This window comes from Triticum urartu, chromosome 5A (assembly GCF_056163025.1).
Source record: "Triticum urartu cultivar PI428250 chromosome 5A, HENAU_Tu73, whole genome shotgun sequence".
Lineage (NCBI taxonomy): Eukaryota > Viridiplantae > Streptophyta > Magnoliopsida > Poales > Poaceae > Triticum > Triticum urartu.
In genome coordinates this window covers 358,571,060-358,583,714 of record NC_141877.1, presented here as the reverse complement: position 1 = coordinate 358,583,714, position 12,655 = coordinate 358,571,060, and the positions used below count along the sequence as shown (strand labels likewise).

At 40.5% G+C, this 12,655-nt stretch overlaps 1 long non-coding RNA gene across 1 annotated transcript; it reads left to right on the top strand.

Moving 5' to 3' along the window:
* Positions 1 to 888: 888 nt before the first annotated feature.
* On the top strand, positions 889 to 1,477 carry LOC125508916 (uncharacterized). Its single transcript, XR_015603308.1, has 3 exons — positions 889 to 1,063; positions 1,209 to 1,318; positions 1,401 to 1,477. It is a non-coding gene; the product is annotated as an uncharacterized LOC125508916 (long non-coding RNA).
* The last annotated feature ends 11,178 nt before the right edge of the window (positions 1,478 to 12,655 follow it).

Here is a 12,655-nt window from a genome sequence, read left to right as displayed (position 1 = left end):
TGTTCCTTGCTGATGGCTGCCCGAGCTATGAGAATAATCGGCCTCCAACCGCCTCGGCCGCTCACCAACACGCCCACCTGCAGTTCAGGTATTGCTCGGCCGATGCTAATCGCGGCCACTGCCCTTACAAGTTGTCTCTCATCTAGAGCTTGTCAGTACAACGGTTGTCCCATGCATTACTCGCTTAAAAATTTATTCATGGATGCCACCAAGAACCCACGCCTATGCTCTCTCTCTCAATTTGTTGAAACATATAGCAATCTTCTTGTGTACTAATTGACTTTATGGCCAAGTTTTCTCTGTACATGATGCTACTAATCTAATATTGGAAAAGATTTCCCATGAGATGAGTGTGTATCAGGGTTGAAAATTTTATTTTAAGATCCTCTTGTGGTCTTTGAGGACTCAAATCATGTATTCTGTACACATGAGTGAATTTCAGTTTGCCGGAGAAGAGACATTGCCATGGCCGATGTTGGCTGTTCGTGCATGGACGTGCATGTATTCCATTTGAAAACCTGGGAGCATGCCCAAAAAAGTTCAGAAATATCAATGGTAAAAGTTAGAATATTTGGAGGTTGATGCTTTGTGTGTGTATACATGGGTGCACATTTTCTTTTTCATGATATGTAGCTCAACAATGCCGTAAATTCCACCGGAATTTGTTCCATTTAGCAATTTGTGTTATGATGATTCAGTACTTGTTTACAAAAAAATGCCATTTTTTGCAGCAAAATGTTTGTGAAAAAAATGTAGTGAAACATTGTGCTCTCAAGAGTGTTTGATATGCTCACAAAAAGTGTTTTGATGAATTGGTTTATTTGAAGTTCAAATTGGTTTGTTGAAGAAGGTCGACTCTATCCTGGACAACACACAGCCTCCTCCCAGTGGGGCCCATCATGCTCAGGTCGTTCGTCGCTGCCACCTCCGGCCGTTCAACTACGCAGCGCTAAGACGTTCACCGCCATCAGAAACAGCGGTGAGCACGAAGACACCCTCTCATGCTCAGTGCTCTGTCCAGCATAACACAAGAAGTTCATGTAAAACAGCTGCGAACATTCAGGTACATCAAAGAATATACTCATGTGTGCATATAGATGAGTTCTCACCTACCCATTTTGCTATCGATGGTGCTGCTGTAGTTCAGCTTGAGTGTGTGAGAGAGATTAGTTGATGTTGTTGTCCTTGTTTTTTTTGAGAAAGATTAGCTCGCCCCTCCTCCATCGATGGCCTACACCGGCCGCTAGAACCCGTCCAGGTGCTGGCCGTCATCCTCTACCTTCAATTACGGGTCAGCAACAATGTTGCGAATAGAAAGGTCAGCATCTGGCCCTCTAGAAGTTCAGTTTGTTGATTTTTTGAAGTTTTTAAATTGGACTATAACCGTGTATATTTTGCAGGGCCCTGTGAAGTTCAATTTGTTTTGCTTTCCGAAGTTTAGTTTGTTGATTTTCTGAAGTTTGGATTGTTAATTTTTGAAGAGAAAGGTTGATTCACTTGCACTCCACTATCTAGTCCTGTGTGGTGATATCCTCGACTCCTCGGTTCGGAGCTAGCAGCGGTTCTTCAACTTCCCTGCTGTGTTGCCGCGATTGTTGGTAAATAATCCTTGTTCTACTATTGCCTTGTAGTAATGCTGGATGGATTCTCCCTTGTTGTGGAACCATAATAATACAAGTTTGTCTCTGCGCTCCTGTTCCTGTGATTACAATAGCAGAGAAAAGTACCAAGGGTCAGAACCAAACCAGAGTGAACCATACCAATCAGAACATGGTCATTTGGAGCCAACTCTAATCGTTTGTTCATCTAACTGCAGCAGAGACAAATTTTATACTTTGTTCATCTACGGTGCCAAGTTGAGCGGACACTGTAGCACTCGAGAAGATGGGGAGAGGATGTGTGGTGAAGAGAAAACATAGGGTTTCAAATTGTCCATTGGTGGTAGCATCTAATCAATTTACCAAAGTGTAATGGACATGTGTATGTATGTACAGTAGCATATTTTACTCAAACCGAGTTATTTTTTTAATGCACGAAGTTTGTCCATCCAAAAAAACATGTATTAAACTAGTTTTTGTGTATTTTTCTAACCTTTTCTACACCTTTCTATGAGGTGTGCAAATCCCAGGCCGTTCATCTTTGCCACCAATGGTCGTCCAATGATGCAGGCCCATGTCGTTCACTGCTGTATCGCCAACCTGCTGCTCTTGTGCTGATGGACATCAACTTGTTGTCTTGTAGTAATGAATCAGATAGCTAAACTTCTATAGCTGATGTCTCTTCTTCAATTTCCGTCGTCCGAGAGGATCTGTTGGCAGCGGTGTCCTTATCAGTGACACCACCTGATTGCAAAATGAAAAATCTCATCAGTTTCATTTAAAAAGAGCAGCCCTTCCTATTATGTCGAGCAATTCACTTGTTGTCAAAATTTTGTATCCATATTTTGGGGCCTCATGACGCCCAGTAGTTTGCATTATTCACCGATGCACTGCTCTTCTCTGGAGCAGAAAGACAGAAGTTCATCCTGACAACCTATATGGTTCAATGTGTATATTAAATGACGGAAAAAGCAATAGTAGGTGTCCAACAGCATCAGTGTGTGGCTGCCTATAATTCTTCTATGTGCACACGCATGCTGTGCACATGAGCATTAGTACGAGGAAAATGGAGACTGGTCAGTGCAATAAGTTCAAAAAAAAATTGAGCAAGAAGTTCAAATAAAAAAGTACTTGAAAAACCATTATAAAAATGGATTTTTATCGTTTTAAAAAATGGAGAAGTCCAAATTAAAAAGAGGAACATTTCAAAAGAATTTATGAAAAAAATCCCCGTTATAAAAAACTAGAAGTTCAAATTAGAATAAAAGGACCAAGTAAAAAAGTTTTTAAAAAATCCCGTTTCTTAAAAAACTAGAAGTTCAAATTTAATTAACGGAGCAGGAAAGTTGCATGTTTTCAAAAGCTTATTCATGTGCAGCAGAAGTTCATGTCAAACTAACGGGGTGATTCAACTTTTATTCTTGAAAAAGTGGAGAAAATTGTACATACTCTCTAGGTCAAAAGTTTGGCTTTAATTTATGTTTTGCGAAGGTCAAAATGTTGCGTTCGAAAAGGTCAAGTGTGTTATCTCAGCAAGTTCAAAAATAAATTTAAACATGCAAGGTAAAACATGCAAGAAAAGAAAAAGAAAGGGAGAAGTTCAATTTGTAAAGATGACACGGTTCAACGTGTAAACCAATGTTGAAAGAAAACAAAAAGAAAAGGAGAAGTTCAATTTCTAAATATGAAGCGGTTCGACGTGCAAACCAATGTTGAAAGAAAACAAAAAGAAAGGAGAAGTTCAATTTCTAAAGATGACGTGGTTCGATGTGCTAAATAATGTTGAAAGAAAACAAAAAGAAAAGGAGAAGTTCAATTTCTAAAGATGACGTGCTTTGATGTGCAAACCAATGCAAAAACACACAAAAAATGTTATTTTGGTGTCTTAAAATATTTTTATTTATAAAAAAGAATAAGAAAAAACCAGGAAGTCCATATTAAAAAGATGGAGAAGTTCGATGATTATAGAAAACTCAAATTTCCCTCGTTATGAAACAATGGAAGCAAGAAGTCCAAAAATAAAATAACAAGAAGTTCAACTTTTAAAAATGGAGCGCTTCAAAATTCACAAAAAAAGGATTAAGAAATTCAGATTAATATTTATAAAAAACTTAGATATTTTCACGTAATCGAGAGAAGTTCAGGTTGATAAACCACCAGAAGTTCACGTTCTACACGGTGTGCAATTTGTATTAAAAAGAATAAAAATGCAAAGGCTAAAAGTTTTGTTGTTATAAGTTCAAGTGCTCGGTCGAAGAAAGTTAAAAAATTATTGTGAGAGAGGTTTGTACAAAAGGAATATCATTTGTGTAACACTGACGAAAATGGATGAGAAAATTACGAACGAAAATACGTCACAGAAGTTCAACTTGAAAACATCATGAAGTTCAACTACTATGCTGAATGAATTTCAGATGAAAAACTTTTAAAATCATCATGAGTATGAAAAAACGATCAACACGGGAAAGTTATGTGCTTACAACAGCTTTCCACTAGTATATCACTAGCTCAATTCCGGTGAGTGGATGGAGAGTTACGAGCAGTGGATGGAGACCTACGAGCAAAAAAATCACGTGAAAAACAGAGTGAAGTTCATGTACACGCGCCGAGAAGTTCATGTTCTTCACGCGGTGCATTTTCGAAAAATCTGTTTCACGATAAAGGCAGAACACATGATCCCGCCGTTTTTAAAATTACTTGAAAACGGCTAGGAATCAGAGAAAACCATCAACTTGAAAAAGTTTCGCATTTTCCGTAGTTTTTCAACGGTATATTATTTGCCCCATTCCGATAAAGTTTGTCGAAATTACGGCGAAAATACGTTTTTCACCATTTTCGAAACTGACTTAAAACCGTAAAGAATTGGGAGTAACAATACATACCAAAAAGTTTCGCATTTGTTCAAGCTTTCCAACGCCATATCATTTGCTGCATTCGGACGAACGGTTAAAAAATTAGCTCGAAAATACGAACTCGGTAGGACTTGGACCATTTTCTAAATTACTCTTAAACCATTCGAAATTAGAAAAAACTTTCAAGATGAAAAAGTAGCGCATTTTCATAAGCTTTCCAACGCCGTATCATATGCCTCCATTGGATTAGCCGTTTAGAAATGACATCGAAAAAACGAACTCAGCTGTTCGGTTTATGAAATTTTACGTTTTTTTCAAATTACTCTTTAACCATAGGGAATTAGAGAAAACTTTCAACATGTGGAAGGAGCGGTCTTGCAACAGCTTTACAACGCCATATTATATGCCTCATTCCGATAAATGGTTTAGAAATGCGATCGAAAATACGATTCACATTTTGTGTGTGAAGAAAAAAAGGGTTTTCAAAACTGCTCTTAAACCGCTTATATTTTGCCAAAAATTTAAGTTGGGTTATGATATTGGTGTCGATAGCTTTCCAACGGTATATCGCAAGCCCCATTTGGGCAATGTTGACGAAAGTTCAACCTAGTTCACACGGAAGTTCAACGTACTACTAGCGGGGCAGGTCAGGCTGTGATCAGAATATTATTCTGATCCCGTGATCAGAATAGTGTTTATGTGTGTGTGTGTATGTATATATATAGGTTGGAGGGGAGGAGAGGCAGCCAAGGGGGTGCCCCAAGTAGGAGGAATCCTACTTGGGCGCCTCCCAATTCGGCCTCCCCCCTTTCCTATTCCAATTCGGAGTAGGAAGGGAAAAGGGGGAATGGGAAATCCTATTCCCTTTTTCCTTTCCTCCTTCCCCTTTTCTACTCCAATTTGGCCAGCCCATATGGGAGGGGTGCACCAGCCCATGTGACCAACACCCAAAGTGTTTACAAGAGTCAATAATCTAGTTCACATCGCTATGCGATTAACACCCAAAGAGTACTAAGGTGTGATCATGTTTTGCTTGTGAGAGAAGTTTAGTCAACGGGTCTGCCACATTCAGAACCGTATGTATTTTGCAAATTTCTATGTCTACAATACTCTGCACGGAGCTACTCTAGCTAATTGCTCCCACTTTCAATATGTATCCAGATTGAGACACTGAGTCATGTAGATTAGTGTCAAAGCTTGCATCGACGTAACCCTTTACGACGAACTCTTTGTCACCTCCATAACCGAGAAACATCTCCTTAGTCCTCTTAGGTAACTAAGGATAATTTTGACCGCTGTCCAGTGATCTACTCCTGGATCACTATTGCACCCCCTTGCCAAACTCATGGTAAGGTACAAAATATGTCTGGTACACAGCATGGCATACTCTATAGAACCTATGGTTGAGGTCGGGCTTTGAGTCTTACTCAAACTCACACCCTGCAACACAAGCAAGAACCCTTTCCTTGACTGATCCATTTTGAATTTCTTCACAATCTTGTCAAGGTATGTGTTTTGTGAAAGTTCTATTAAGCGTCTTGATCTATCTCTATAGATCTTGATGCCCAATATATAAGTAGCTTCACCGAGGTCTTTCATTGAAAAACTCTTATTCAAGTATCCTTTTATGCTATCCAAAAATTGTATATCATTTCCAATCTGTCATCCGCATATAATATTAGAAATGCTACAGAGCTTCCACTCACTTTCTTGTAAATACAGGCTTCTCTGAATGTTTGTATAAAACCATATGCTTTGATCACACTATAAAAGCATATATTCCAACTCCGAGATGCTTGCACCAGTCCTTAAATGGATCGCTGGAGCTTGCACACTTTGTTAGCTCCTTTAGGATCGACAAAACCTTCAGGTTGCATCATATATAACTCTTCTTTGAGAAATCCATTACGGAATGCAGTTTTAACGTCCATTTGCCAGATTTCATAATCATAAAATGCGACAATTGCTAACATGATTCGGACAGGCTTAAGCATCGCTACAGGTGAGAAAGTCTCATCGTAGTCAACTACTTGATCTTGTCGAAAACCTTTTGCAACAAGTCGAGCTTTGTAGACAGTAACATTACCATCAACGCCAGTCTTCTTCTAGAAGATCCATTTATTCTCTATGGCTTGCTGATCATCGGGCAAGTCAACCAAAGTCCATACTTTGTTCTCATACATGGATCCTATCTCAGATTTCATGGTCTCAAGCCATTTCGCGGAATCTAGGCTCATCATTGCTTCCTTATAGTTTGTAGGTTCGTCATGGTCTACTAACATGACTTCTAGAACAGGATTACCACACCACTCAGGTGCGGAATGTGCTCTGGTTGACCTATGAGGTTCGGTAGTAACTTTATCTGAAGTTTCATGATCATTATCATTAGCTTCCTCTTTAGTTGGTGTAGGCATCACTCGAACTGATTTCTGTGATGAGCTACTTTCCAATTCGAGAGATGGTACATTTACCTCATAAAGTTCTACTTTCCTCCCACTCACTTCTTTCGAGAGAAAATCCTTCTCTAGAAAGGATCCATTCTTAGCAACAAAGATCTTGCCTTAGGATCTGTGATAGAAGGTGTACCCAACAGTTTCTTTTGGGTATCCTATGAAGACGCACTTCTTCGATTTGGGTTCGAGCTTATCAGGCTAAAGCTTTTCACATAAGCATCGCAACCCCAAACTTTAAGAAACGACATCTTAGGTTTCTTGCCAAACCACAGTTCATATGGTGTCATCTCAACGGATTTAGATGGTCCCTATTTAACATGAATGCAGTTGTCTCTAATGCATAACCCCAAAACGATAGTGGTAAATCGGTAAGAGACATCATAGATCACACCATATCCAATAAAGCTAGTATGGTTACGATGTTCGGACACACCATTATGCTGTGATGTTCTAGGTGGCGTGAGTTGTGAAACTATTCCACATTGTTTTAAATGAAAGCCAAACTCGTAACTCAAATATTCGCCTCCGTGATCAGATCGTAGAAACTTTAATTTCTTGTCACGATGGTTGTCCACTTCACTCTAAAATTCTTTGAGCTTTTCAAATGTTTTAGACTTGTGTTCCATTAAGTAGATATACCCATATCTGTTCAAATCATCTATGAAGGTCAGAAAATAATGATACCCACTGCGAGCCTCAACACTCATCGGACCGCATACATCGGTATGTATTATTTCCAATAAGTCAATGGCTCGCTCCATTGTTCTGGAGAACGGAGTCTTAGTCGTCTTGCCCATGAGGCATGGTTCGCAAGCATCAAATGATTCATAATCAAGTGATTCCAAAATTCCATCAGCATGGAGTTTCTTCATGCGCTTTACACCAATATGACCTAAATGGCAGTGCCACAAATACGTTGCACTATCATTATCAACTTTGCATCTTTTGACATCAATATTATGAATATGTGTATAACCACGATCGAGATTCAACAAACCATTCACATTGGGTGTATGACCATTGAAGGTGTTATTCATGTAAACAGAACAACAATTATTCTCTGAATTAAATGAATAACCGTATTGCAATAAACATGATCCAATCATATTCATGCTCAATGCGAACACCAAATAACATTTATTTAGGTTCAACACTAATCCTGAAGGTAGAGGGAGTGTGCGATGGTGATCTTTATCAACCTTGGAATCACTTCCAACACACATCGTCACCTCGCCCTTAACTAGTCTCTGTTCATTTTGCAATTCCTATTTCAAGTTACTAATCTTAGCAACTGAACCAGTATCAAATACCCTAGGGTTACTATGAACACTAGTAAAGTACACATCAATAACATGTATATGAAATATACCTTTGTTCACTTTGCCATCCTTTTTATCCGCCAAGTCTTCGGGGTAGTTCCTCTTCTAGTGACCATTCCTTTTGCAGTAGAAGCACTCAGTTTCAGGCTTAGGTCTAGCTTTGGGTTTCTTCACGGGAGTGGCAACTTGCTTTCCATTCTTTCTTGAAGTTCCCTTTTCTTTTCCTTTGCCCCTTTTCTTGCAACTAGTGGTCTTGTTAACCATCAACACTTGATGCTCTTTCTTGATTTCTAGCTTCGCCGATTTTAGCATCGCGGATAGCTCGGGAATTGTTTTCGTCATCCCTTGCATATTATAGTTCATCACGAAGTTCCAGTAACTTGGTGATAGTGACTAGAGAACTCTGTCAATTACTATTTTATCTGGAAGATTAACTCCCACTTGATTCAAGCGATTGAAGTACTCAGACATTCTGAGCACATGCTCATTGGTTGAGCTATTCTCCTCCATCTTGTAGGCAAAGTACTTGTCAGAGGTCTCATACCTCTCGACTTGGGCATGAGTCTGAAATACCAATTTCAGCTCTTGGAACATCTTATATGCTCTGTGGCGTTCAAAACGTTTTTGAAGTCCCGGTTCTAAGCCATAAAGCATGGTGCACTAAACTATCAAGTAGTCATCATACTGAGCTTGTCAAACGTTCCTAACGTATGCATCTACTCCTGCAATAGGTCTGTCACCTAGCGGTGCATCAAGGACATAATTCTTCTGTGCAGCAATGAGGATAATCCTCAGATCACGGACCCAGTCCGCATCATTGCTACTATCATCTTTCAACTTAGTTTTCTCTAGGAACATATCAAAAATAAAATAGGGGATCTATACGCGAGCTATTGATCTACAACATAGATATGCAAATACTATTATACTAAGTTCATGATAAATTAAGTTCAATTAATAAAATTACTTAAGAACTCCCACTTAGACATCCCTTGAGTCATCTAAATGATCACGTGATCCATATCAACTAAACCATGTCCAATCGTCACGTGAGATGGAGTAGTCTTTAATGGTGAACATCTCTATGTTGATCATATCTGCTATATGATTCACGTTCGACCTTTCGGTCTCCAGTGTTCCAAGGCCATGTCTATACATGCTAGGCTCGTCAAGTTTAACCCGAGTATTCCGCATGTGCAAAACTGTCTTGCACCCGTTGTATGTGAACATAGAGCCTATCGCACTTGATAATCACGTGGTGTCTCAGCACGACGAACTGTCTCAACGGTGCATACTCAGGGAGAACACTTATACCTTGAAATTTTAGTAAGGGATCATCTTATAATGCTACCACCGTACTAAGCAAAATAAGATGCATAAAAGATAAACATCACATGTAATTAAAATATGTGACATGATATGGCCATCATCATGTTGTGCCTTTTATCTCCATCTCCAAAGCACCGTCATGATCTCCATCATCACCGGCTTGACACCTTGATCTCCATCGTAGCGTCATGGTCGTCTCGCCAACTATTGCTTCTACAACTATCGCTAACGCATAGTGATAAAGTAAAGCAATTACATGGCGTTTGCATTTCATACAATAAAGCGACAACCATAAGGCTCTTGCCAGTTGCCGATAACTTTTACAAAACATGATCATCTCATACAATAACGTATATCACATCATGTCTTGATCATATCACATCACAACATGCCCTGCAAAAACACGTCAAACGTCCTCTACTTTGTTGTTGCAAGTTTTACATGGCTGCTACGAGCTTCTAGCAAGAACCGTTCTTACCTACGCATCAAAACCACAACGGTGATTTATCAAGTTTGTTGTTTTAACCTTCAACAAGGACCGGCCGCAGTCAAAATCGATTCAACTAAATTTGGACAAACAGACACCCGCCAGCCACCTTTATGCAAAACTAGTTGCATGTCTGTCGGTGGAACCGGACTCATGAATGTGGCCATGTAAGGTTGGTCCGGGCTGCTTCATCCAACAATACTTCCGAATCGAAGTAAGACATTGGTGGTAAGCAGTATGACGATCACCGCCCACAACTCTTTGTGTTATACTCGTGCATATCATCTAAGCATAGACCTGGCTCGGATGCCACTGTTGGGGAACATAGCATGCAATTTCAAAATTTTCCTACACTCACGCAAGATCTATCTAGGAGATTCATAGCAACGAGAGGGTGAGAGTGTGTCCACGTACCCTCATAGACCGAAAGCGGAAATGATTGACAACACGGTTCATGTAGTCGAACTTCTTCTCGTTCCGACCGATCAAGCACCGAACATACGGCACCTCCGAGTTCTGCACACGTTCAGCTTGATGACGTCCCTCTAAATCTTGATCCAGCAAAGTGTCGAGGGAGAGTTTCATTAGCACGACGGCGTGGTAACGGTGATGGTGATGTGACCCGCACAGGGCTTCGCCTAAGCACTACGACAATATGACCGGAGGCGTAAACTGTGGAGGGGGCGCCACACACGGCTAACAATTGTTCTTGTGTGTTCTAGTGGTACCCCCTTCATATATATAGGTTGGAGGGGAGGAGAGGCAGCCAAGGAGGGCGCCCCAAGTAGGAGGAATCCTACTTGGCCACCTCCCAATTCAGCATCCCCCTTTCCTATTCCTATTTGGAGTAGGAAGGGAAAAGGGGGAAGGGGAAATCCTATTCCCTTTTTCCTTTCCTCCTTCCCCATTTCTACTCCAATTTGTCCAGCCTATATGGGAGGCTCGCACCAGCCCCTTAGGGGCTGGTCTATCCTCCTCTTGGCCCATTAAGGCCCATGTAGTTGCCGGGGGATGCCCGGAACCCCTTCCGGTGACCCGATATGCACCCGGTACCCCCGGAACACTTCCGGTGTCCGAATATCATCGTTCAATATATGAATCTTTACCTCTCGACCATTTCGAGACTCCTCGTCATGTCCATGATCTCATCCAGGACACCGAACAACATTCAGTCACCAAATCACACAACTCATATAATACAAAATCGTCATCGAACGTTAAGCGTGCGGACCCTACAGGTTCGAGAACTATGTAGACATGAACGAGACACCTCTCCAGCCAATAACCAATAGCGGAACCTGGATGCTCATATTGGTTCCTATGTATTCTATGAATATATTTATCGGTCATACCGTAATGACAACATACGCTATTCCCTTTGTCATTGGTATGTTACTTGCCCGAGATTCGATCGTCGGTATCTCCATACCTAGTTCAATCTCATTACCGGCAAGTCTATTTACTCATTCCGTAATGGATCATCCCCCAACTAACTTATTAGTCACATTGCTTGCAAGGTTTATTATGATGTGCATTACCGAGAGGGCCCAGAGATACCTCTCCGATACTCGGAGTGACAAATCCTAATTTCGATCTATGCAAACCCAACAAAAACCTTTGGAGATACCTGTAGAGAATCTTTATAATCACCTAGTTACGTTGTGACGTTTGATAGCACACAAGGTATTCCTCCGGTATCTGGGAGTTGCATAATATCCTAGTCAAAGGAATATGTATATGACATGAAGAAAGCAATAGCAATAAAACTTAACGATCATTATGCTAAGCTAACGGATAATTCTTGTCCATCACATAATTCTCCTAATGATGTGATCCCGTTCATCAAATGACAACACATGTCTATGGTTAGGAAACTGAACCATCTTTGATTAATGAGCTAGTCTAGTAGAGGCTTACTTGAGACACGGTGTTTTGTCTATGTATCCACACATGTATCAAGTTTCCGGTTAATACAATTCTAGCATGAATTATAAACATTTATCATGATATAAGGAAATTAAAATAACAACTTTATTATTGCCTCTATGGCGTATTTCCTTCAAACTCACCTGACTGCGCACCAGGCAGGCGAAGCTCGTGTCGTGTTGGTGTCGTGTGCGGCCCGCACATTAACCAAAACCTCGCGCCTCCAGCTTAGCCTGCGTGTTTTTAACTTCTCAATCTCAAGGCCAAGGAGCAACGGGAAACCTATGATAGAGCCAATCGGATGGTTGAGAACACTACAATTCGTAGCTACAGATGCGCATGTGAGAGAGGACGAGTGCGTGTGTGCACCTCTTCTCTTCCTGTATAACGTACTCCCTGCCAAACACAACATGTAGTGGTTAGGTCATTGCATGCAATGCTATTAATTATCAAATAAACATTAAGTTCTCTCGTTTTCCCCTCCTTCTTGGTCACAGTGCACATTAAGTATCGAAAACTTTTCAAACCCGTTCACACCGATCACAACCTAAACGGTTTCTCACATAGGAGCGTATTAGTACTTGGTTATAAATACTACTATGCCAAGATTACTGCACATTCATCCTCAACTCCGTATCCAAAAAAACAAACAAGTCATTCAGCACCCTTGCGTCTGCCATGGCCAGCTTGA